The 25477-nt window shown below is 35.9% G+C and overlaps 1 protein-coding gene across 1 annotated transcript in view; it reads right to left on the reverse strand.

Annotated features, from left to right (window-relative positions):
* The window catches only part of LOC105391355 (protein windpipe), a 30475-nt gene extending 16911 nt beyond the window's left edge, over positions 1–13564 (reverse strand). The window contains exon 1 of the mRNA XM_011562823.3: positions 13334–13564. The gene's annotated coding sequence lies outside the window, so the exon portion shown is untranslated. The remainder of the gene's footprint in view (positions 1–13333) is intronic.
* Between the last annotated feature and the right edge of the window lie 11913 nt (positions 13565–25477).

Here is a 25477-nt window from a genome sequence, read left to right on the forward strand (position 1 = left end):
GATAATGGAGAACACTGACTCACATCACTCACATGCGACAATACAACCGGGTCACGGTACGTTCAGTCCACGGTCACCGTTTTCTTGTAAATTCGTCACCTGTGTAGATATGTTTAGTTTCTTTCCTGTTTCAAGTTTATACTCTTTCGGTATTCACATGATTGAATATTCAAATAAAGGCGGGTGTATCCGAATATTAGCATTACGTAAATGAACTCTGCAAGCGGACGTCACACATGCGGGTTGGATTGAAACGCTCGAATGATAACAAGGTTAAGTTACGACCAAATAGTAACTGGTTGTAAAACGTATTCTTATGTAATTTGATATCGCGATTTAGCAGTAAGTAGTAATTTTTTCACAAGTGAGATATTAAGTTCAAACAATCGGAAAAAATAGTACTTAACTACAAAAAAAACTAATAGGAAATAATTGACAATTGAATCAAAATAAATAACAAACTTATAAATATGCATAACAATGATATTAAAAAAGATATGACATCAAACACTAATGAATTAAACAAACAAACTGTGACATGTTTAGCTAAACAGAAATTAACTTACAGAATAGAATAAACACTTAGGATTCTAAAAATAATACAGTGAACACCGCAATTTAGGTATTCAACTTGAGTTCTTAAGACACTGTTTGAATGTATAAAGAATAAGTGCATTAAATACCGTAATATATTTTCTGATTCAGAAACTAATCAAATACTTTTACTAACTGTTTTTTTATACAATATAAGTAAACAAGTATAAAACTACCTACATACTCTACGGTAGGTAAGGCATTTGTGATCTCGGTCATTCGGCCAGGCTGATTCAGGTTTTGATTCCAGTCTTATCTCGCACATCATCTGACCACTTCGATGTTTGAACACTTATGAATAATTAAAATACATGCACTGTACCTTTAATCGTAAGTCATAAAATTTGTTATGTGTACAGCCTAAGATCTAGTCTCACTAGTTAAGCTAACGGTACACAAACCGCTGCAAATACCGTACGGAGTCCAAAAATGGCCATCAGCATCTACACTGCAGCGTCTTGTTATTACCAAATCTAGACAAGTACAGTCGAGCACCGAGCGGGCGCACCCCAGGCGCAAACAGAATACTCTTCCAACGCGTTCTATTACTAAATCGCTTCAGGAGTTCCAGTGTACAATTGAATAAGTGGCGTCATTATGATAGCAACAAAATCTATTCATTACGCAATATGTTTTCTACTATTTTAATTAGTCAACTGATCAAAGATTACCGTTAATCCGCGGTGTAGTAAATTACAAAAGTTTTTGTGGCCAGCTGTAGCTTGATTCAACACGAAGGAGTGGAGAGTAGAAAGTTTTATCCCATAGTCTATGATCGAATAATGAACGAATCATTAATATTCGTCAGATGCTGTACTTTGCCTGCTAACCTAGACAGCACAGCACAAAAAATATCATTGTGACGATGATGAATAAAACATTAAATAAGAAAGAGTGAATACTGTCTGGCATTGTCCGTTCATTGACCAGGGTCATTTCCTATTGAGGCACTGACTGGTGCATTTTATGTTTTTCCGCAAATGTGCATAATCTTAAAAAAGGCATCAAAGGCCAACAAGAGACTTATTGAACTGTTCTTTATGCATATCCAGAAATACATCAGTGACATTGAGAAGCAAAAAGCCGAAAGTTTTAAAGAAAACGAAAGCCTTTTTACGGTACAAGGATAACACGTTATCAGTTCAAACTGAAAGCATGCTCAGAACGCAAATAGTAAGTCTATCATTACATATTATATTATATATATATATTGACTATCGAATGCGTGCTAGATCGGTCATCAATCAAGAGTGATAGAATCTTAGCAAGTAACCATGGGTGGCATTGAATGATCCAATAGACCTAAAGATCATGTTTGACACAGATAAGCCAGACGGAGATCTGAGACCGTCTGGTGGTCACCTCGGGCTACCTTCGGTGAAAGTAGATCATTTAGCAAATAATAAGATCTTGGACCGAGATCGAAAACCGCAAAAATATCATGCGAATGTCAGAGAAATAACTGATAAAAATAACAGTTAAAATGTTCATTTTTGAATTGTATAAGATATTTATATAAGGACTTAAATAAGCCGGGGATAAAATTGAACTCGTGAGCAGTGATGCAACCGAATGTAAGCGAGGATCATAAAGATTGTCTTGAAGGAGGTAACGACGCTGATGTCACGGCGACGCGGCGGCGGCAACCTGTTAAAATCTGTCACATATCTTTAAAACCAAAAATAAGTTAAGTGCTTAACATATTTATAGATTTAACGTAACGGGTAATATAAAAAAAACAAACATCAAAGTAAAAATTGTGAATAAAACACGTCGCCGTCAGTGCATTTCTAAAACTATGATTTAATAAGCCAAACTAAATGGCTCGACGCTATTAGGATTATAAAAAAATGTGTAAGTATAATGGACGTTGATTTTTTCCTTTTAAACGCCTGCTTAGGATAACTGAACACTGATTAAGATTTATAGAAGCCTCTAAAGAATGTGATTGAAAAAGCGAGAAAAAACTCGATTTCTGTTGAGTTCAGTACGTAGTTGTTGTTTAAGCTACATTTGTAGTTGATTACAGCGAATCATTTAGAGGCGTGACTTGTTTGAGAGCAAAGTGGCATCATTGGCAGCTCGACGCAGCGCAGCAATGAGGGCCACTTGTTGCTACCGACTTGAAGATAAGTCGTTGCGTCTAAACGTATCTCACTTACGCTCATTACACGCAACTCACCGCAGTGATTCGTCCGTGGGAAATGTGGGAATGTAGGAAACGAATGTTATGCAAACATCAGAAGACACCATTCCCATTCAGTCGCAAAAAAAGATTACGTTGAACTGTCAGTCAGCTCGTTCCCGATTTGGCTTAGGATATTTTAAAAACAAATGATCCGTGGAGACCAAAAGTCAACGCTTTTAACCTGATCCTGTCCTCCCCTAATGGCTATTAATAGGGACCACATTCCAAACTGCTCTTAATCGGATAGGATCGTCTCTAAGTGAGAATATAAATGTAGCTGATTCTTATCTTATCACGAAGAGTAATAAATTGTTTATTGGAAACGATCAAGCATAATTAGTTAAATTGTACATTACTAACAAAATAGCAAAGCAAAATATTGCTACAGCAAACGCAGAGCTCTCAAATGATAAGGATGTTTATGTACATAGAGATAAGGTCAGGTAGGGCACCGATGACGCGCTGAGCGAAGTTCTCTTGTGTTTGCATCGTGGCAGTCACAGACATAAGCCCTGGGATTTCACTCATGATCGTAATTAGCTAGTCGCAAGGTCAATTTATTGTCGGGTAAAAAGCCTCGGCTTGTTTGAAAATTAAGGTCTGCAACATGTTATCTAAAAACACGTATGTTTGGAACAAATAGACAAAGGCATATGGGATTATTTAACGGTAGTCAATGAAGCTTGATACGGCTATGTATATATCGGCTTGACTCCATTACATAGAAGTTTGCAAAACGAGGAGGTGTCATTGTTGATGAATCATTGTATGAGCAGCATGCCACAACTTATCGCCGGCGTCGCGTATCGTTGCAACAAAACTGGATTTTGGACTGTGAATGAACACTTTAGCAAGAATTATGCATGAGTTCAATGATGACCAATGAGCAAAAGTCCATTTGAATACGTTAGAAATAGGAGTTGTAAAAGTTATGAAATATTTTTGCACTCTTTCAAAACAAATAATACAGAGATTTCACTGAAAATAGTCGAGGTAGTAGGTACCTACTCTACCTACCTATAACTATCAAAATCGAAATTGTTTTTCAATATCTACAAATATGTATAATTGAATAGTATTTACCTACTGCCTTTTAAAACCAGCATACTAAACAACTATCAGGAAATGCATCCGTAACTTAATCTCCACCATTATTAGCGTCCAACGATCCACTGCACTCAGTGTTCACTTAGAAACGTTTTAAACTAGCGACAAGACAACCAATTAGTCACCGACACTACTGCCTAATGAGTTGTTATCTCGCCATGTCGGGAGCAAAAATTGGCTTCAAACATGCGAGCAAAAAAGGGCTTTAGATTCGAGGCTAGGGGTGGCGGAGGGCACGGCACAAAAGCCCCCATGGTCGGAGATTTGTAAACAAATTCTAAATGGTTTTTTTTGTGGATAAAAGGACGACCCTATGTGAGACCCAGGTAAAGAATTCAGTAAGAGCTTGTATCTACGATGTTTTTCTAGTTTATCTGGCATAGTTCTCTCTCGCTATCGCGGCGACAAATCAAATGTTTGTCTGGATGACCTCAGGTCTTGCGACCTTGCATAAGTGTTCATGATAACTACAGCTATTTATTACTATTGATAGTCTAGGTAGGTACTAAAAATTTCCTCTTTGACTTTATCCCACATCTTATTTAAATCAATTGACGATTTGAGTACCTTTATAATGTAGCTAGCTACACAGTATTTACTAACTGTATAATTATTATTTTTTACTTTTTCGTGTTTACAATATTGAGAATACAGTCTCTATAATAATTACTTACTTTAAGTAAGTACTTTAGTGCTTAATTTTAAGTTACCCATGAATTAATTAATTATTAAGTAGGTATGTCACACATTATGATGCTGTCTTACCTAGAAATGTTTTTTGTGTCTGGCTATGTGTTGTGTACCCTGCGACAACACTGGGCTCCGGTCAATTATTCATACCGAGTCTTGTTGAAAACCTTTTTTATATAAGTACTTAATTACATAAATATAAAAGCTAAAATTTTACTACTCATTAAGCTTACAGTGTCATTCACTATACGTCACGCCTAATTATAATTTTATAATGTGGACAGTAGCCTTCCAGACTGTGTTAGCTCTATACATTTTAAGTATATGGTTTGCTACCATACAGCTATTTTGCAGAAAAAACTAGGTTAGCAGGCATAAGTACTTCTTGTTTTGTCTAAGTATCGTTACTGCTGGATAAACAAAATATTGTCTTGCTGCAATGTTTACCTCAGCATTAGGTATATTTGTTACGGTGCGGTAAGCACTTACCTGGTTAAATTTTAAAAAACTATTATTACAAACGTATAAAGTGTTATAATTTCAATACAGAATACAGTACCGCTCAGATAAACCGCCTTCATATACCTAAATATATTGCACATATGTATGTTTACCAGATTGTTTTAAAAAAAACCTTCTCATAAAGACAGTGGTTAAAAAGAAATAAGTATACACTAACGCATAACGACGTCATACATAACGTCATAACTCCAAGTCAGAGACAATGCAACGATAAACATCGTCTAAGCACACGGCGATGAATAACTAAATACAAAGCAATTTGACACAATTCCTCGCGAGGCTTACGATGATATTGAAATGAATATGGATTGATACAACTAATAAGATACGCTAGAAGATAACACAAGATTTGGACTTATGAACTCATGCTAGGTGTGTTAACGTTTCTGTAAAAAAACTAGACACTTGTAAATGCTTAATATCTTTGTGTCTGATGTTTGTACACTCATACTGATTATGAAATTTGCAAATTTCACCGGCAACTTCAACGAATTCAAGTAAAACCCACTTATTTCTTCATTCACCAAACAGATTCTGATGTCAATGACGCATTTTCGTAACCGGAGCGTATTTTTCTACAACCGCTTGGGCGGAGCACTGTCGGATCGGTCTTCAGACTCATCAGTCAACTCGTCGGCGCGTTTGACTGCCTAATTAGTTAAAGGCACACACGTTAACTGGCCGAAAGTACCGTACCGTGCCGCGGTACACCCAGCCCAAGGTACATGTGGACATAATTAACGACTTTTAGGGTATAAACGACCTTATGGCCGTGTTGAATGACCCTGCGTAATTTGGGCGTGCACTGGCTGGGAGAGAGGCCGATTAATTTACGTTCGCAATAAAAATTCATCATTTATGTTACATAATTTACGTCTATTATTCGATGTCTTTATTTGGCACACCAAAGGGATATTGTATTAGCATCAGTAGCCTAGATTAGATTCTGACAAAAGTTTTTGGAGAAAGAATCCGTTTTCATCTGTGTAAATTTTGACACAAAAATATTATACCTAGTGTAGTTTACAAAACCATTAAACTACCTCCATAGTACTGTCCGCTTGCTTAAATATTCGTAATTTTTTTATAAGAATATTTTTTTGTCAAAAATTTTATCTATCTGAAACTTACACTCCCGTTCACATTATCTAGCTGTGTACAGTGACTTGAATATCTAAACTTTACTGCATTCGAAATCGACACATGCAGTTCTTAAAGTAGGTATTTACATTTCAATGGCATTCGCTACGAGCTAGCCGCTAGCTTTATATATGCGCTTAACATAACTGCCAGTGATTTTAACGCAGCTCTATGAATGCCGCCGTAAATTCTTACTTGTCGTTTAAACACTTCAGAGTAAACATCTCGAATAATGTTTTCTGTTCAAAGATTTCCCTCAAGTACAGTCAAGTCACAGAGATCAGAGGTCAAAATGCAGTTAAATTTGGTAAAACCAGTAAGCATACGATTGTTTCAATAACTTCTTAGCCAGTTTAGTGACACACACTACACTCTAGACTAGCGATTGTCAGTAATTGTCACCATCAACATGTTTAATATAACCACAGTATATAATTATAAAGGTATTAAAAACAATTTTACAGTCTACAGTAAGTACATTTTATAAGATCTTGACTGATTGTAACTTCTATGCGTCTAAATATTTTAAGCACTTACCAGTCAGTAAGTTACTAGTCTATCCCGTGTATTTCCCATTTTCCGACTCAAAGATTACTTACAAGGAAAGTTTTTTTAAATCTCATGCATGTATAAACAGTGAACACTCAACATTTTTGCAAATTCCCGAAAGCTATAGGTTATATTTACATAATGATTAGTCAATTTCACAAGAAATCTGGGGACCGGCCGAGAAGTCAATTCGCAAATATTATTACAATATGGAGTATTATCGGGTATAGATAAAGAATCAGCGTAAATATCGTTTCACATCATATCTCATAAATTATAGGTAAGTATAATACAGTATGTTTTTACTATCACATACAGGATCCGATGCAATTTTTATTTCTACCAAAACATAGCATAATAGTATAAAGATTTATTATATTTTTTTAAATAGTAGGTATAAAGTTTTAAGACGACCGAATGGCGTAGTGGTTAGTGACCCTGACTACTGAGCCGATGGTCCCGGGTTCGATTCCCGGCTGGGGCAGATATTTGTTTAAACACAGATATTTGTTCTCAGGTCTTGGATGTGCCCGTAAAATGGCAATAGGCCCGCCCCCTATTACATTGGGACTAACATAACACTCTGGCGAAAAGTGGGTGCAGCAATGCACCTCTGCCTACCCCGCAAGGGAGTACATTAGTACAAGGCGTGAGTGCGTGTGTGTGTGTTTTTATCATATTTTTTTAAACCATAAGTAGCCTTTATCAGATTCTACCTTAGAACTGGTAGGTGCAGTACTAAACCCGAGTTTCTCTAAACAGATCCGACTCTTGGGGCTATCACGCCTACCCACGAGTGGGTGAACTGACCAGCACCAATAAATCTAGCCATTCTAGACCACAGGACTGGTTCCTAGACTGGGATTAAACGGCGCTTCTAGGGCAGAAGTTGTGGGTATCTATCGAATAAATTATTAAGGTTGTTAATAAAATTGTTCTGAGAACTAATTAGTCACTTTGTCACAGCAAACGAAGCTCGAAGGATAAGCATGTTGAGGCATGTTATTTCCTCAACTAACATCTGTGTATTAAAATTTATATTCATGCTTTGAATTAGGATCCCCATTCGAGAGCACAAATGCAAAGAGCACTGTTCAATTACAATAACAAGCTCTAGTCTATGGCCTAGAACCTAGCCTACACCCTAGGTCTTCGTTACAACGACAGATATCTCTCACCCACGCTCCTTGCTTTGTATTCACGCTTTCCAATGTCGCTTATTTACTGCTGAATGAATGATAATAGCAAATATACGAACAGATGTGCGACTGTGCGGATGCAAGTCGCCGGCCGGTTTGATTGCAGTGAGACTGTTTATCATTCCTCGCTCATGGACATTATCATCATCATAACATTACTTCCAGTCCAACAAGACGGCGGCGGCGGTGGTGCTTTTATCTGATAGAGTCAAAGCGCCACTGACATGCTGCAAGAGTAAAATTGGAATAACTGATGCTTAGGGTGAAAAAATTAAATTGGATGGACATAAAGAACCCTTTTCGATGCCAACCAAAGTGGTATAAACAGAAACATAAGCCATGACATTGAATTCCATTAAAAAAGTAATAAAATTGAATACGATAGTCGTAAAACCACAATGACGATTCAGTTGAGTTGAGTCGTGCGATGCTTCCCCTGTGATGCGTCCATTACCACCCCTCGTGATGTATGTGTGTTTGAAAACGTAACGTCGTTAAACAAGGAATTGCCTATGTTGACTTAATTGTGTTGACAGAAAAAAATGATATCTCTATCTCTATGCACATCAAAGAGAGATGAGTGTTATTTATGCTAAGCTAACCCCATTTATGGCATTATTTACGAGTCCATTTTCGTACATTTAGTCATTAGGAGAAATTTAATTGCTCCAATTAATTTGTATGCTTAATATGCTTATTAGTTCGCTATATTTTGAAAAGGTATTAAATCTTAAATCCGTTAAGTGAAACTAGATAGTAGAAATAATGATACAACTTGTGTATTAAAATGTGATTTAAATTAATTAACAATCGTAGTGAGTGAAATTATGACTGAACTGGTATGAACGGATACTATCATTTAATTATATCAATAGGCTGAAGGCGTTAAAGCATAGTCAGGAATTTTACCAATTTATCTCAGGCTAACCAGGCCAAGTTAACGAGCTGGTAAATTAAGCTGCAGTTTAAAATATTTTGGTTAATGACTTAAGCTCTTAGAGATCAGACAACGGTAAAAATACACTACTTTGTTATAAATAAGCACAAACACCGAACTCAATACCAACGAAAACCAAGAAAAAACAAAAGTATAACAGCTGTGTAAAGCCAATTACATCGCTGATATAGCAAGAACAGTTGAAATGTTACCGACTCATTAAATAAAAGATCTGTCGCGGGGAACAGACAGATCAACAAATGCAACACAAGAGCTGCCAGCTAGACACTACGGGTTAAAATAATAATAAATCTAGCAAAACCCGACCCATTCCCCGTCCTTATAGGGGTAAGAGTGCCCCATGTGGTCAATTACTGCGTGCCACGCACGCCACCAGTTTTTGAGAACATTTCTTACAGTTACATACAGAGGGAGAATGTCTTTGAATTGTGAATAACACGGAAGACGGGATCCTTGATCCATTAATGGAAGAATGGCATCCAACGCCTTTTGTGAAAACAAGTTTTTTAAACTTAAAGCTATAAAACAAGTCACTGCAATTGAACTGAAGAGATAGACAAACTAATAACATTTATAAAGCAAACACATAAAATTATTAGATCCGGAATCTGAATAGAAAAGTGATATCTATGTAATTAACACTGTTGAAGGTCACCTATACCAAGATGATAAGAAATGTGATACTGCTGGAATACAGATTAAAGGTAATGCGCGAAATTGTAGTGAAGATCTTATCGGAAGACCTTGCCCTCTGAATAGTATTTTCTTCGCCATGTACTTTGATATTTTTTTTGTTCTTACGTTAGTTATTTTGGAAAACATAATAGGTATAAGTTATATCAACTTTAATTCTAGCATTTATTACTTCAAAACAGTAGAAATACGATAGCTCTTCATCTACAAAGTGCCGTGGTGTTTTATGATAACGACAAAATTTTAGAAGTAAAAGCATATGGTTTTTCATCTGAATACGATTCGTTGTTAGTTTTTTTGTATATGCTGCTGTTGATCAATGCGTTCTTTGTTTGACACCCTGAGAATCTTTCAGATAAGAGTATGTTTAGTGAAACAAATTCGTGCCTGTTAAATAGAGAGCAGTGTGAAACCCAAAATGCTAACACGGTTTTTTGTGTGAAGGTGAAGGTGCTAGACATAACTAAGTGGGCCTAAATTAATTCCAATAACTGATTCATAATCTTCTGTAAATTGTAACTGTACTGAAAGAACATAATGAGCATTGAACAGAGCATTTAAACGCTAATTTACTGTTGATTTAACGGGCTTCATACCTTTTGTTATGTGAGAAACCGGAATCTAAAGTGTTAACAAAAGTATGTTTAATGAGTTTTAATGTCAATGATACATCTGTTGTGATGAGAAAGCAGATATCCAAGTTATCACTTAATATCAACCATTAATTTTATATGAAAGACGTAATTAATATAAGAAAAAAGATGTCATTAAAATACATTATAATTATCGTTGACCGTGACAAAACGATATCAGTGCATGCATACAATTATGTGATAAATTTTATTATACGCTGAATGTCTTCTTTATCAGAGCCGGATGCAAGGGCAAGTCAGAAGGTTCAAAATACAAATATTTCAATTTCAATTTACAAGTCCCGAACTCGTGGCCACTGGAAACCATTTACAAACAATACACACAGTCTTTTGTTTAAAGCGGCGCGCTAATGCATCAGTGCATCTTCTACACACTATTCTGTACAGTATCTCACAGTATGGTAATATTGAACAGTGGGGAAAACAATACCTACGCGCTACTAGTTATAATTATGAACGTACCTATAGGAATGCTTTCAACTTTATCCACAGCAGCATACGGAACAATGTTGCATGAATTTCGAATTTTAGTTGCAGTGACTTCAATAGCTACTGTGTCGTCGTCTACAATGGATGTTGACCTATTTATTATATTTTCTACGGACACACCTTCGGCCGAACACACGTTGTCGCTCCGTTCTATTTACGCAGGATCTCGACACACGGCGACCACGCCATGTCCATTGTTGTCAAGTTATTGGGTTCCAGTTCAACTATCCTACTTGTCAGCTTCATCGATTTGTTTAGATGAGCTTGATTGCTTTTGGCATGTAAAAGGAATAAGTAGTAAGGCCCAATAGTACTAGGTTAAAATACTAGGTGAATTTCAAAATAGTAGACAAGTAACAATGCCTGTTTATGTATTTAACATTATGTACTAATTACTAATTATGCTAAATGTCATTCATGAAATGTCTGAGGCCACGTATATTTAGGCTTTCATTAGCTGAGAACTATTCAGTGGTAATAATACTACTGAATACATTAATACAATTTGCATTGTCGGAAATGAATCTCATAATAAAAGCAATCGTATTTTGATTAAAGACATTTTAACCTCGTCAATATTTGCAGTTTTTTGCTAACGATATCTTTTAGCAATAAGAGTGAAAGTAGAATACATTCACAACTGCACTAAATGTTTAAATAAATGTTCTTGTACCGGATGAAATCTCACTGGCTGGTGTGAAACCTGAGCATCCAAGATTTAAAAAGTTGAAGTAAGTATAATCTTGACAAATTAAAGAAAGATTGATCACAGTTAAGCCGAAAATGATGCATTGAAATCCAACCACAGGGTGTACAAAACTATTCCCTGGTCATAGTTAGAAGGGCATTATAATCATCCCTACATTATAGCAGCATCCTTCTTTAGTAAATTGATTACCATAATATCAATAGATTACCAATGCAGGTAAATTATAACTAAACTGGGAAATATGACACATTTAATACGTACCTAGGCGTAAAATTACGAAATGAGTCAGAAAAAAGTGACTGATTTAAATACATTATTTTCAAATATGATTGGGTCAGTGTGAATATGAACATATTGACATCGTAGCCAGCAATCTATCCAAGGAAAATATTCACGTAATTATGATACATATGGATACATAAGGGCTTAATAGCAGCCCATTGGTTAAAGATGAGGAAGTAATAACTGATGCTGCAGTATTACAATTGATTCTAAGCATCAACTATGAGGAAATACCCCTTGAGGCAGCGCAAGTTAATGGTAAGCGTATTAGAGACGTCACTGTGGACGTAATACATGGGAAATCAGAGAAAGAGAAACAAATAGCTATACCACCACTGAAGGTACCATATTGTTTATGAGGCTTCGACGGTGGTCGCGGGGTTAATTGCTCCGGGTATGGTCTAATAGAAGCAGTTCTACAGTCAGGTTTGTGCGGCAGGCACTTTATATGATAATCATTAATAAAACCAAGAATGATTCTGGAATTTGTAAATGTTGATAAAGGAATTATGTAATTATTGTAAAGAATCACTTAAATAATTTATAATGAATAAAACCTCATGTCCCTGATTAGGGATCCCAGGACCTGATGATGATGATGATGAATTATTTAAATATAACCAAACTGGGTTATCCTGAATCTTCTGTTCTTGTTGTATAGTAACTTCATTGTTATAATCGCCAAGTATATTTATAAATTCAAGATGATAATCAAATTTTCCAAAGTAGCTACCTATACCTAGGCACTTATATATACCTTATACGTGTACATAGGTGTGCACAAAATGTTAGATCATTTCAAGTTGTCTATTATTAGGAAGATCTTAAAATGTTGAACTCAAGGTAATTTTTTTTGCAATTCTTAACTTAACTTTTATATTTTATTTATTTTACTTTGGACCCTGGACCCTCTTAGAATGGCAGCGACGGCGAAGACTTTCGTGCCATTTCAATGCCATAAAGCCATATTATTAAGTAAGTATTATATTATTTTTAACCTGTGTGACACAAATAGAAATAATCGAGTCAAATTCAATCGCATTCTCCAGTATAATAAAGTGTCGCAATCAATCGATATAACAGACACATGGCAAGTGTTGACTGCCGATAACACCGCGATATGGGCCGAATAGGCAATCGTGTCAAGAGTACCGGCAAATTCATTTATTAACCTTAAATACGACGAGGAAAAATAAAAACAACAGTTTACGAGAACCTTGGAAACTTGTTTGTCAGCTCCAATGACGTTGATCTTTAACCACTAATGATTACGATCGTCATCGGGATTAAGGTTTAAGCTATAAATGAATGAAGGTAATGAGAAATACCCAGGTGATGCATGCGACCGGAGAGCGCCCCACGTAATAACAATTTCGTTTTCAATTCAACCGTACCGGCTGCGCGATCAAGTTGTTCAACTGCCGTAAAAGTTTGGTTTTCTTTAACATTAAATATTATATGTAAAATTGTATATAACCATTCCTTACAATACATTTAAGGTAAATCGCTGTATCATCAAATACATATTTCTGCCGGTACCGAATAAAAAAGAGCACTCACCTGAAAAAATGTGCATATGACGTGAAAATCGGAAAATTGTCGTTCGTGTCTTCTAGATTCGCCAAAAAAAATCGAGTCCCGCCAAAAAATCGAACCGTCACTTCCTTGTCCACACTGTCACTGGCACTTTTTATGGTGTTTATAGGTTCCACACCAGTGGTCCCGAGGAGCGGAGGCGTGCGGCGCGTGCGGCCGGCTCGGAGGGTGCTCGCGGACTGACGGCGAGCGATTGCATCGAGTTTGAATTTCGAGCGATTCTCGCATTCGTTTACGCGATTCGCGATTGGGCTGTTCTATCTTTTTTTGCATTCACTGACACATCGTATGATTCTCGGCCCACTTTTTTTTTCAACTGTTATATTTCGTTACGGCCTTTAAGGGGATCCCTAAAGCTAAAATGCTAAAGTCGGCTTGATATACTTGATTAGATTGGAAAAACGGTGGCTTCTATCACATTGATAAAAATATATTTTGTAGCAGAGGGTATACTGAACATGTTAGTTGCTTATAAATTGGTGCAGGATTATAATAAGTATGTTAAAAAAAATTGCAAACACACCATGTCTTTTGCCATTTTTTGACTTATTATGAAAAAACCCTCGAAATCAGAGGGCCCATTTTCATGGAATCTTATATGTATGTGTAGGTAATTAAATTCTTAACAAAGTTACCTTAAAGAGTTGGATTTAATGGACCAGAAGTCAACTTTTTTTGCAAAAAACTAATAAATTCCGGTTTAAAAATGATGACACCGTGACAGATTTCAGATTTCTTCAGTCGTCGCCCTGGTGGCGGCCTGTTAGGAGCGATACCCACGCCATTTTATTTTTTATCAAATATTTCACAAAAACTGATTAAATCAACAAATTATGACTACAAGTATTATAATACATATGCATTTGCTATGGAAAGTTAATTTTCTAATCATTTTAGATGCAGAAAAGCCGAAAATTCTTAGAAAACATTTCGCCTTTTCGATTTGTTTACATTTTTTACTATAGAGTTACAGATGCATAGATAAAGGTAAACATTGCACATAATGACACTTATTAGATTCTCCGAATAAGAACTATACGGTCAATGCAGTATGCCAAAGCGCGAGCCTGTTTATATTCTAAGGGGTAATTTATTTTATTTTAACGGTTGTGTATGGTAGGTAAGCTACACAATATACAGGGTGTTGAAAAGTAAGTTCATAATTTATTTTATTTGAAACCAAAAACCGTAGTTAATTAAAAATATATATATTTTAAGATGTGGTAGTCTGTACACTACAGGTTGTTAAAAATAAGTTAGTATTTTTAAAAATTGAAGATCTAAAATTTACATAATTTTTTAAATCTATTTAACAAGCTTTGCAAAAAAGCGGTTAAGTGCGACTGTATCTCGCCATGAAAAAAATGAAATGTTTACTGTAGCTATGAATTTTATGCGTTACAAGTGGAATAAAATACCGCATAATATTATGTACAACTATGTAAGAGCCTAGTTTTTAAAAAAAAACTCATAAGAAAATATTAAATACACAGGTTTTTTAACCCCTGAAGGAAATAGAGGGGTGTTATAAGTTTAAAGTAAGGGCTGAATTTTTTTTTTAAATTAGGGTGATAGGTAATGTATATTTTTAATGATTTTTTCAAATAGATAAATGTTATACCATTTTTAAATTGCCATAAAATTACCTATAGTTATAGTTATAGAAAAGGGCAGGGCTACCAGTGCCCATTCGCCACTGCAACCTAAAAGATCTATAAATTACTAGCTGTTCCCGCGCGCTTCGCTTCGCCTTAAAAAGTTTTCCCGTGGGAATTCCGGGATAAAAAGTAGCCTATGTTCTTTCCCAGGGTCTAGACCATTCATTCAAATCCGTTCAGTAGTTTTGGCGTGAAAGAGTAACAGACAGACAGACAGACAGACAGACAGACAGACACAGTTACTTTCGCATTTATAATATTAGTTAGGATGACTCCCCATGCCGAGTCTCACTCTACAGGCCCAGGTCTTTTATAAACCTGATATTACCTATACAGGATGTTGCAAAAAGGGTATACTGTGCCGAAAGGGTTTGACTCAGGGGTTATTCTGAACAACTTTTGTTCTCCAAGTTTTGGAAATTCTCGAAAAATAAATTCGGTCTCTATAGTAAAAAGTCACGTGATCGAATAAGTTTCTATGTAAAAGGTTTTGTTACGTGAATTTTCAAAATTGTAGAAGAAAAGTGGATCAGAATGGCACCTAAATCCACTTTTGGCTAAGCTTTATACCCTTTTTTCAATACCTTGTATAAAATATCGTCAGCGTCACCTTAGATCGTAATCATCGTAACTCCTCGTGACCAAATTTTAGAGGAGACAAAAATACTGTTTTATTTGTAGTTCTAGTTGGCATACTACCCACCTAAAGTTTTTTTTAACTAGCCTAAAAATGATTTGTTTAGACAGTCTATCTTCCTGTTCAACCGCAGCCTGAGTGCCAGTGACTCAATGACTGAAAGGAGGCCATTAGTGCTCCTAAATAAATAAAGCAGGCCTGTAGATTATCTTTCAGTGTACCGACACATCTGATTGCTGTAAGAGCCTGATAAGCTCTTCGAACGAGTCATACCTCTGTGGTGGTACGGTTTCGACCTTTCGGACAGTCAGTTTGGTATCCGAAATGCGGATTCGAATAGTGGGTACAATACTTTGCGTTCGTTCACTGTCGGAGCAGGATAAGAACCACGGGCGAGTTGTTGCGCTGGCTGTTTGCTTAAAAATAGTAACCGCGTTCAACTCTATCCCCTAGAGGGCGAACCTTTAGGGCGGCTCTTGTATACCATCACTTGTCTTCTTATCTGCAGAAAATTGACAGAGGTCATACGTGTCTAACAAGTACATTAAGGATGCGAAAAGAGAGGGTTTGTTTTCACTGAAGAAGTTCAGTTGCGGAGTTCCACAGCGGTAGGTCTTGGACCCCTCTGCTGTGGAACTTGGCATACAACGCGGTCCTGCAAATCAAGCTCGCAAACGGCGTTAGCACAGTGCATTTTTCTAATGTCACACAGGTCGTGAGGTAGGCTGAGAGCCTCCTTCGGGGATGACATCCCAATGATTCAGTACGAAAAAATTGCTGCAGCTGTGCTCGCCATGCAGTGCATGGGCTACTTCCGAATCTGGGGGGCTGTTGCAAAGGAGTCCGTTGCCTCTATACGGTACGGGTTCCGTGCGATCTATGATCCTTCCGGGCGCACCTGTCTTGTCAAGTCGAAGAGAATGGCTCGTATTCGACGCAACCTGCAGTACTGGTGGGATTGGTTGGAGGACAGGACAGCAGGAAGCTGCAGCAGCCGTCATGCTGTGATTCGACGCATAGATGCAAAAAAAAGTTGAAAGTAACTTCATGTTAATAAAATATTAGATCTTAATTTAACAACATAACATTGCAAAAAAAAATTAACATTGTTGAGTATGTTATTGTAATTTACTAAAGTAGTAATAAAAACAAAGGCTTATTGCATAGTTTTCGTTCACGTTCGCCTACATCGCACGTTGTATATGAGAATAAAGGGTATAATTACTAAGTTTTCTTGTTTAAAAATCACGGTTTGGGGTTTAGAGGAAAACAAATGGTAAAATGCGGAATACAGTTTTTTTTTTTCGAATAAAGAGGAAAACATGTGAATTCAAAAAACGTTTCTATTGACACCAAAGAGTACTTTTCGCCGAGAAAAGTGGAGTTACAATGTTTGCGATCTAAAGTGATGATAGAACTAGAACTTATTTTTTCAGTTCACCTGCTGTTGAGTGAAATCGTAATTAGGTAAATGACTCCTTGACATGAAAATAACTTTTTTTTATAATCGTGATAACAAAACCGTTTTTTTTAATACAGCAATATTTGTAGGTGTACTTACAGTGAGCAAAAGAGCGCAGCAAGGTGTAAATTTTTTGGTTTTTAAGAAACAAAAATATTATTTCTATCATATCCCAAATACACATAAGTACTTAAAAAAAAAATACACACTCTCGCCTTGTACTAATGTACTCCCTTGCGGGGGTACTTACATGTTATTATTTTTCTGGTGACCTCCCCATATCCCTTTGCCAGCTACGTAACCTTTTGTGACACCCTGTATATGCAGAGTTCTGCAAACTACTGCTCTGCTTTTGAAACACCAAAAAAAAACAGGTCGTCTAACTAAAAGGTCACGTGACCAAAAAAAATTATATGAAGAAGCGTTTTTTTCATGAATATAAAAAATTACGTAGGATAAAAGTTTTTCAGAGTGACGCCTGAGTAACGCCCTTTCGGCTAACTATACTTTTTTTATTACACGGGGGCAGAGTTTAATACAACACCCTGAACTATTAAACTCTGATAATATTTTCGCGATTTTTTTACATTCTGATTTCATTTCCTGGCTTAGAAATAACATCAATAACATGCTGCACACGTAGGTTTCGGCATAGTATTAAACCCTTTTTGCAACAACCTGTATAAATATCGGCACGGGTACGACTTTATATAATATAATTAATTATTAAATATTAAAAATACTTTCAAATAAAAATAAATATTTTCGTATCACAAAACAATATTACTTAGTATATTTTTAACAAAGTGGCATGTCTTCACTTTAATGTTTTCGAGTACTATGTTAAAATTTCATGTCATTGTCCGTAGAACGCCCCGCATACCTCAACCCCCCCTCACTAGATTTGACAGATTCTGATTTTCTTCCAGCTTTAGTGACAGCCTTAACACGCCTAGTTCAGTGGCGGGATCTTGACAAATATTTTTGCCGGACTGGGAAGTAGCCGCATTGGATCGGGATGGGTGCAAAATTAAAGTGGAGGTCTTTCTCGACGGCTCAGCAGATTTAAAAAAAATATTATTTGTACAAATTGAATTTAAAAAGTTTTACTTTTATAGGTACTTCTTGATTTGATTTACTACATTAGTAAGTTAGTTCATCCCAACTCAACACAACAGTGTAGAAAAAGAAATACATATTAAGGCGATCTTCACACTGCCCCGCATCATGCTGCATATTGCGTGTCGACGCACCTGCGCGCGTTCCTGCGGGAGTGCAGATCTGCATCATCGTGCGGGTTTTTTGCGCACTCACGCGCGTAGGTGCGTTTTGTAGATTTACGCACGGCGGCTCTCATTTATTCGCCGTTCTCTGTGGTGGTCGTGCAGTACTGAGCATCACGATAGTTTTGATAAAAATGGTTAATAGTGTGGAACTCATTCAGGACGCTGCCATTATACTAACTGTTTGGTTTTTGTACGGTCGAATTAAAAGAAATCGTGCCTATAGAAGATACTGGGTACAACCTTATTTACAAACAAGATCTTTAAATGGGTCATTTGTTCAAAATTATTGGGACCTTAGAAAATATGAAGAGAAATTCTTCAACTACACGCGTATGTCAACAACATCTTTTGATTATTTGCTCAGCAAAATTCGAACAGGTATTAGTGGAAGAGATACAAATTTTCGTCTTTGTATTACGCCAGAAGAGAAGCTTTGGGTAACATTGAGGTAAGTAAATAATTTCAATTTTCTAAATACATATTAGGTTAACTATATCGATATTATTACGTCACATATTAAGTTAACTATATCGATATTGTCACGCCCATTCAAAATCACGCGCGGCACTGCGGGATTCGGTGTGCCATACCTTGCGTCTCGCCCCGCACCTACGCGCGGGGGTGCATGTTTCTCCGCGTGTATGCGCGTGATCCGCATGAACGCGCGTGGATGCATTTTCTGTGTGTTAGACTGTGCGTGTTTTCCATACAAACGGAGATACTTACAAGCAACGGTAGAACACGCATCCACGCGCTACGCTGCATCATGCGGGGCAGTGTGAGAATCGCCTAAAAATACTATTTATCTGTCGTATAGCGCAGTTTATTCATAAAGTTTTATCCAATTTTATAAGTAAGTATTTTTTAGTTCTAAAAATAGTACCTATAGGATGAATAACCCCCGGAACTTTCTTTGAATTATGCTATTAAGTATAGCTTACAGTAGCTAATTATTTAAAATATCAATAAAGTTGATAATTTGTGTCATGCACGCTGAAACTGCTGACATGGACGGCATTGACTACAAAAATTGTAGCTAACTCGTGTGAAGTGTCGAATATCACTGACTAATTCAATATTAACATCATAGCTTTGATTGCGACAATTATGTATGTGTTATTTAATTAATTTACTATTGAATTCAGACAATATTATGCGTTTTGTCTACATGTTGAATTTTTTTGATAAAGTAAACATCATATTATTTATGTAAAACTAGTCAAGTGTGAGTCGGGCGCGGTCACGCAGGGTTCCGTAGGTACCACAGGCTAAGGCTATAATCCTCTCCTGATGGTGAAAAACTCCAATCGCCAACCCTATAAAAATGTTAGATATTGCTACTTATTATTAAATAGGTACCTGGTTATCATTTAAACTTTTACTACATCTAGGTAATTAGAATTTCTTACCTAATTCCAACTATCGGTTTAGTGAGGCCATTAGCTAATGTTTTACTGTTTCTACCGGATATACAATACAGGAATTACAGGATGTTGTGAAATGGTAGAATAAAGAAGCCCAAAAGAGGGTGACTCAGGGCCCAGGGGTCTCAACTAGGGCATGCAATACCGCAATACCGGTATTCGTAATACCGGTATTAGGGACAAAATTCACGCTTTTTTCAATACCGGTATTGAAAGTTAATACTGGTATTGAATTAATACCGGAATTGGACTTTTTTAGGCTATAATAAAGCGATTAAGATATAGTATTCCTATGTACTGTGAAAGCGCACTTGTTTCCAACCGTTTGATGCAGTTTTCGGCCGTTTGATATCTACTGTTGTCCATGCGTAAACGGACACTGGATGTAAAAATAATAATTTATTGTAAAATTTAAACTCTAATACTCAATTCTCGTAAAAATCTATTACAAAATACTGAAATTATTGGTTTTTCTCGTTTTATTTTGACCTATACGACCTTTTATCACAATATATGCCATTTATTACAAGGAAATCTAATACCGGTATTAATACCGGGATCCCGGTATTGAGTTGCAATACCGGAACTCAATACCGGTATTGAAAATAGTTCCGGTATTGCATGCCCTAGTCTCAACTCAACCAATTTTGTGCTAAGACTTTTATAATTTCGTGAAAAAATATATAAGTATTCATCATCATACGCTATTGCATAATCAGGACAAGAATAGATGCCATATTAAATTCAATAAGTACTTATTTATAATTTAAAAAAAATACTTAACCTAAACTCAACCAATTTCACAAAACCAACCTAAATTCTCCTAATTGTCGTTTAAGTGCATTCTAGCGGTACATTTATTATCAGAATTACTTGTAAACATCGCTTTACCTGCTCTCCACACGGCGCTGCCTGTCGTTAACATAATGTGTTCGGGATAAGGAAAGCCGCGCCGTGTGCGACACGGGTAAAGCAGGAATTTGTTCTAAGTAAATCTATACTAATGTGGTCTGAGTCGATAAAATAATAATAAATGGATGATAATCATTAGGATTCATTAGCCTTTGACATAAATATGGGATGTTGAACGACTGAATAACGCCCCGGATACAAAGGTAGTGTCAGCCAATGCTTTCATTTGTTGTGTTTGTCATCAACTAATTAAATCAATCAATTAAATATAATATTATAATATTTTTTTACTTTTTGAGTAGGTACTTATACTATGTAACATCAGAAATGCCATTATAAAACCGTAATGTGTAAGTACCTGCATTTCATATTTCGTAGGTTCGTACTCATTAAATCCTAACTAATATTATAAATGCGAAAGTAACTGTGTCTGTCTGTCTGTCTGTCTGTTACTCTTTCACGCCAAAACTACTGAACGGATTTGAATGAAACTTGGTACACATACAGTCTAGACCCTGGGAAAAAACATAGGCTACTTTTTATCCCGGAATTCCCACGGGAAAACTTTTTAAGGCGAAGCGAAGCGCGCGGGAACAGCTAGTAACTAATAATTATGAATAGTTTGATTTTAGTAGATATGAAGTTACAAAATGCATGCTATAAAATAGTTTATGAAATGCGGTCATATTGCCCTTTGAAGGCTCAAATACATTCACTATGTTTGAGTGTTGAAAGATTGCCATTAAAAACGCATCTTTGTAAAATATCTGTCAGATAATTAACGGAATATACGATTAAGTTATTTCTGATTTGAAAAATTCGGTAGCGTTGGCGGCGGCGCTGCTTCAGAAGTTATGGATTTTTGATTGCTAATGTGAGGCGAAGGCTACACGCAAGATATTTGCCCTAGTATTCTGTAACTTTTTTAAACGAAACAACTTATTATCAACCGAAAACACAAAAAGTCTTAATAAAAAAATATGAAAGAAACTTAATTAATACTTATATCCTTAAATTCAAGACAAACTATATTGAACTCAGGTTTGTCAGTTAATAATCACCTACTTATTAATAATACTCCTTAGAGTACTTTGTTAATTAAAGCTCTAAGTTGACAGCCATTTCATAACAACCAATCCCACTCGGAGTTACGAGCTGGTAATCTTGAAGGCACTCTAGTGTTCTGTCGTATACCTACATTTTGAGGTTCTGAACCCTAAAAGCAGATTTTGTTTACTATTTACTGATAACTATACAGTACTTACTTATAACATAACATAATACGTTTACCTAAATATTCGGCACATATCTCAAATACCTACCTATAGTACAAGATATATATCTGGAGCAGGCTCATTGTCTGAAGCACTCTGCTTATTCGACCATTATCTCTTTTTACTTGACGACTGGCTTATCGACCATTGAACCTACACAATATACTTGTTATACCTACCTAGGTATATGATACTTTTAAAGTGCAAATAACTCTTATGCCAGTTGAATTAAGTAGCTAATAGTTGCTACGAAGATTTATGTCATATTACTGAATGGTAGTAACTTATTATAAGTAGTGTACAGTAGTGGGTTACATTAAGTATTGCGAAATATGTCAACGCGTTTGCGATAAATGTATTTTGTTTATGTATAAGTTTTCCGAATACTCAGTTCATTAACTTTAGTTGTATTGTTCACGACGAACAATGATTATGTTGGTCGTCGAAACGTCACGTGAGTACGATTAATTAATACTGGGAGGTACACCTACTTCTAGTAAAATGTACGTTTCAGTGGACTATAGTACCAAAATAGTTAGTTCACAAAGCTATCCTGAAGTTACAGTAAGCGTTCATTGATGACGATAGTTGATGTTTGTTTCCTAATAATTTTATTGTTATGATGTGAGTTGTAGATCAAAATAGACTTGAATACCTGAACCTGTAATAGGGTACTTATGTACCAAACTATAGTTTATTAGCGACCCAATGGCATAGTGGTTAGTGACCCTGACTACTGAGCCGAAGGTCCCGGGTTCGATTCCCGGCTGGGGCAAAAATTTGTTTAAAGACACATATTTGTACTCGGGTCTTGGGTGTTGATATTTATAATTAATATGTATCTGTCCTATGTATTTGTGTAGATATATCAGCTGTCCGATACCCATAATACTGCTAACGGCTCTGCCTAGCTTGGGGTCGGATGGCCGTGTGTGAGATGTCCCCACATATTTATATATTTATTATATTTATTAGCGGCTGCATTGCACTTCAGAGTCGCCTTATAGAAAACTCCCTGACCTCTAGAATAGACTTCCCGGCGTATTGTGTAGTGTGTACATGAAGAGAAGTAATAAGTTATCACAACATCACACCCGGTGAGCATTGCGTCACGAGAATACGTCAGAGTAAAGTAATGTGAACAAACACGGCAATGGATACCAGCCGGAAATTGAGGCGACGACGCTAAATCAATAAGGAGAAATGGTACCGAAGTATGCTCCTAAACTAAGTCTCAAACACACAAGTAAAGTGTCCACCTTTTGGCGTCTCATTCTGTATTATTTGCATAGAAATTCACACAAGTGCGTTCACTTCATCGGCATTGCCGACGCCTTTTCTCCATACATTTATGACAATTCGTTTGAGCCGATACGTTCAATACCGATATGTAGACGCTTACCTTGAAAAGACGTAAATATTTCCTATAATTTTGAAACAAATGGGAAAATAGATTGTTATGGATTAACATAAATATACAGGTGTGTGCGAACTTGGGTCCGCGTGTGTTTGGAGGCTGGATCGTTGCGGGAATTGCTATTTACTGAATTAAACCACAATTTCAATCAATCAAGAAGCCTAACCGTTTACAGTACTACCAATATTCGTACTTAAAATTAGTTAGTCTATGGACTTTTGTGTTGCTACATTTAATAATTGCAACAAGGTGAGCGTATTTTCATTAGCTACATAGAAAAGTTTAGCCACTGAATCGCACATTTTGCGAAATAAGTATTCAATTACAAAATATTTTACTTCCTAATATACTTTATACATACAGAAGTATAATAAATATTAAGTGTAGGTAATAAATGCTATGTTTCTAAACTTTTACCCAAAATTCAGTAAATATCACTTTAATGGCTCGTAATTCTGTTAACACGACGTAGGACACTAACAGAATCGATAGAACCCCAAGTGAAGAGTCATTTTCAAATTAGTAGCTGATTGCATCGGGCAATAAATCTTATAACCCCAGAACAAGTCAAGCGGCAAGAAACTAAAGTAATGAAATTAAAATAAATGTTTACTTTTATGTGTTTACATTATAATTGTAAGTGCATAGAAAATATTCTAAAGCGATCATCATTGCAATTTACAGCTCATGTGAACGGAACAGTATAACAAACAAAACTATGTTTATTTCAGCCCATCTTTTGGTTTTCAGAGTAAAATATACAATGCTTATGCTTTCCACCCATTGCAATAATAACTAAAATTCATAATAATATACTTAAATATTTACTCAGGTAGGCAAAGCTTAATTCATTATGCCTACACATAAATTCTAAAAGCTGTGAAACTTAATTAGTTTGTTAATGAGTCTGTATGTTTGTGTGTGCCAATTAGCTAATTAAATTGATCTTGGGAAGCTTTCCAGTTGAGTGAAAGCATATTGAATTTAAGTGGATAAGTGCCTTTATGTGGTAGTAACGTTGACCATATGGTGAAGTGGGATAGTGTTAATGATAATACATCGGTTTTAATCATCATTAGTGGGATGTTTCACGGATCAAAGAAGAAACATAAGAACATAAAATAAACATTACTTACATACATAATTATATGGATAGCAGAGATGCCAGAAGTGAATGTACTTTGGGTGCCGTACATATAGTGCATAAAAGTATACCTACTTGTGGTGTTTAGCCTTTTTGATAAAAGATTGTTTATAGTTTGTTTATATTTCTAGTTAGTCTATTACCGAATAGAAGAATGGTGGACAGCAAACTCGTATATTATTTCCCTAAATATCACATTGGCGACGAGGATGGGATACGAACCCACGCGTGCAAAGCAAACAACTACATGTATAGTATATAGTAAATGTTAAGTTTAAAAGACTTTTAAAATTTTGTTTAGTTTTGATTATATTGTTAATGCTTAAATCCCAAAAAAATATGATTGTTTTAATTATAATTTAAATTACTTTAATACGTGTTAATGACACAAAGTAACTTACCTACTGCAGAAACAACAACAACTTGATTTTTTATAAAGATAAAACCAATATACCTACTATCGTTTTATTTAATTCTATGTGGTAGATTTCTATTTCACTAAGTGCAATCAAGTTATAAATTTATAACACTGAACTGAATCTAGTAATATAACTATATCACTAGACCGTTGTTCCGTTTTATAACTATATTCCTAGTGAGATAGTAATGAATCGCTTTCGTATAACTATGTTCCGGTATATAATCATATCCCTAGGGATATAACTATATTACGGCTATAACTATCTTACTGCGACATATACATACACGGTAATCTAGCAGTGGTGAGCGAGTCTACGTAAAAACGCTTGGTTTCAGTAAAAATCTAATAATAATATTAATTTTATTCAAATTAAACAAAATTGAAGAAGAACATTACATGAAGCTGACCCTACCAGAGAGCTTGGCAATAATTAGAGGCGGCAACTGCCCCTTGGCTTTCCACCTTCTTGGCAA

The sequence above is a fragment of the Plutella xylostella genome, chromosome 5 (genome assembly GCF_932276165.1).
Source record: "Plutella xylostella chromosome 5, ilPluXylo3.1, whole genome shotgun sequence".
NCBI classification, from domain to species: Eukaryota; Metazoa; Arthropoda; class Insecta; order Lepidoptera; family Plutellidae; genus Plutella; species Plutella xylostella.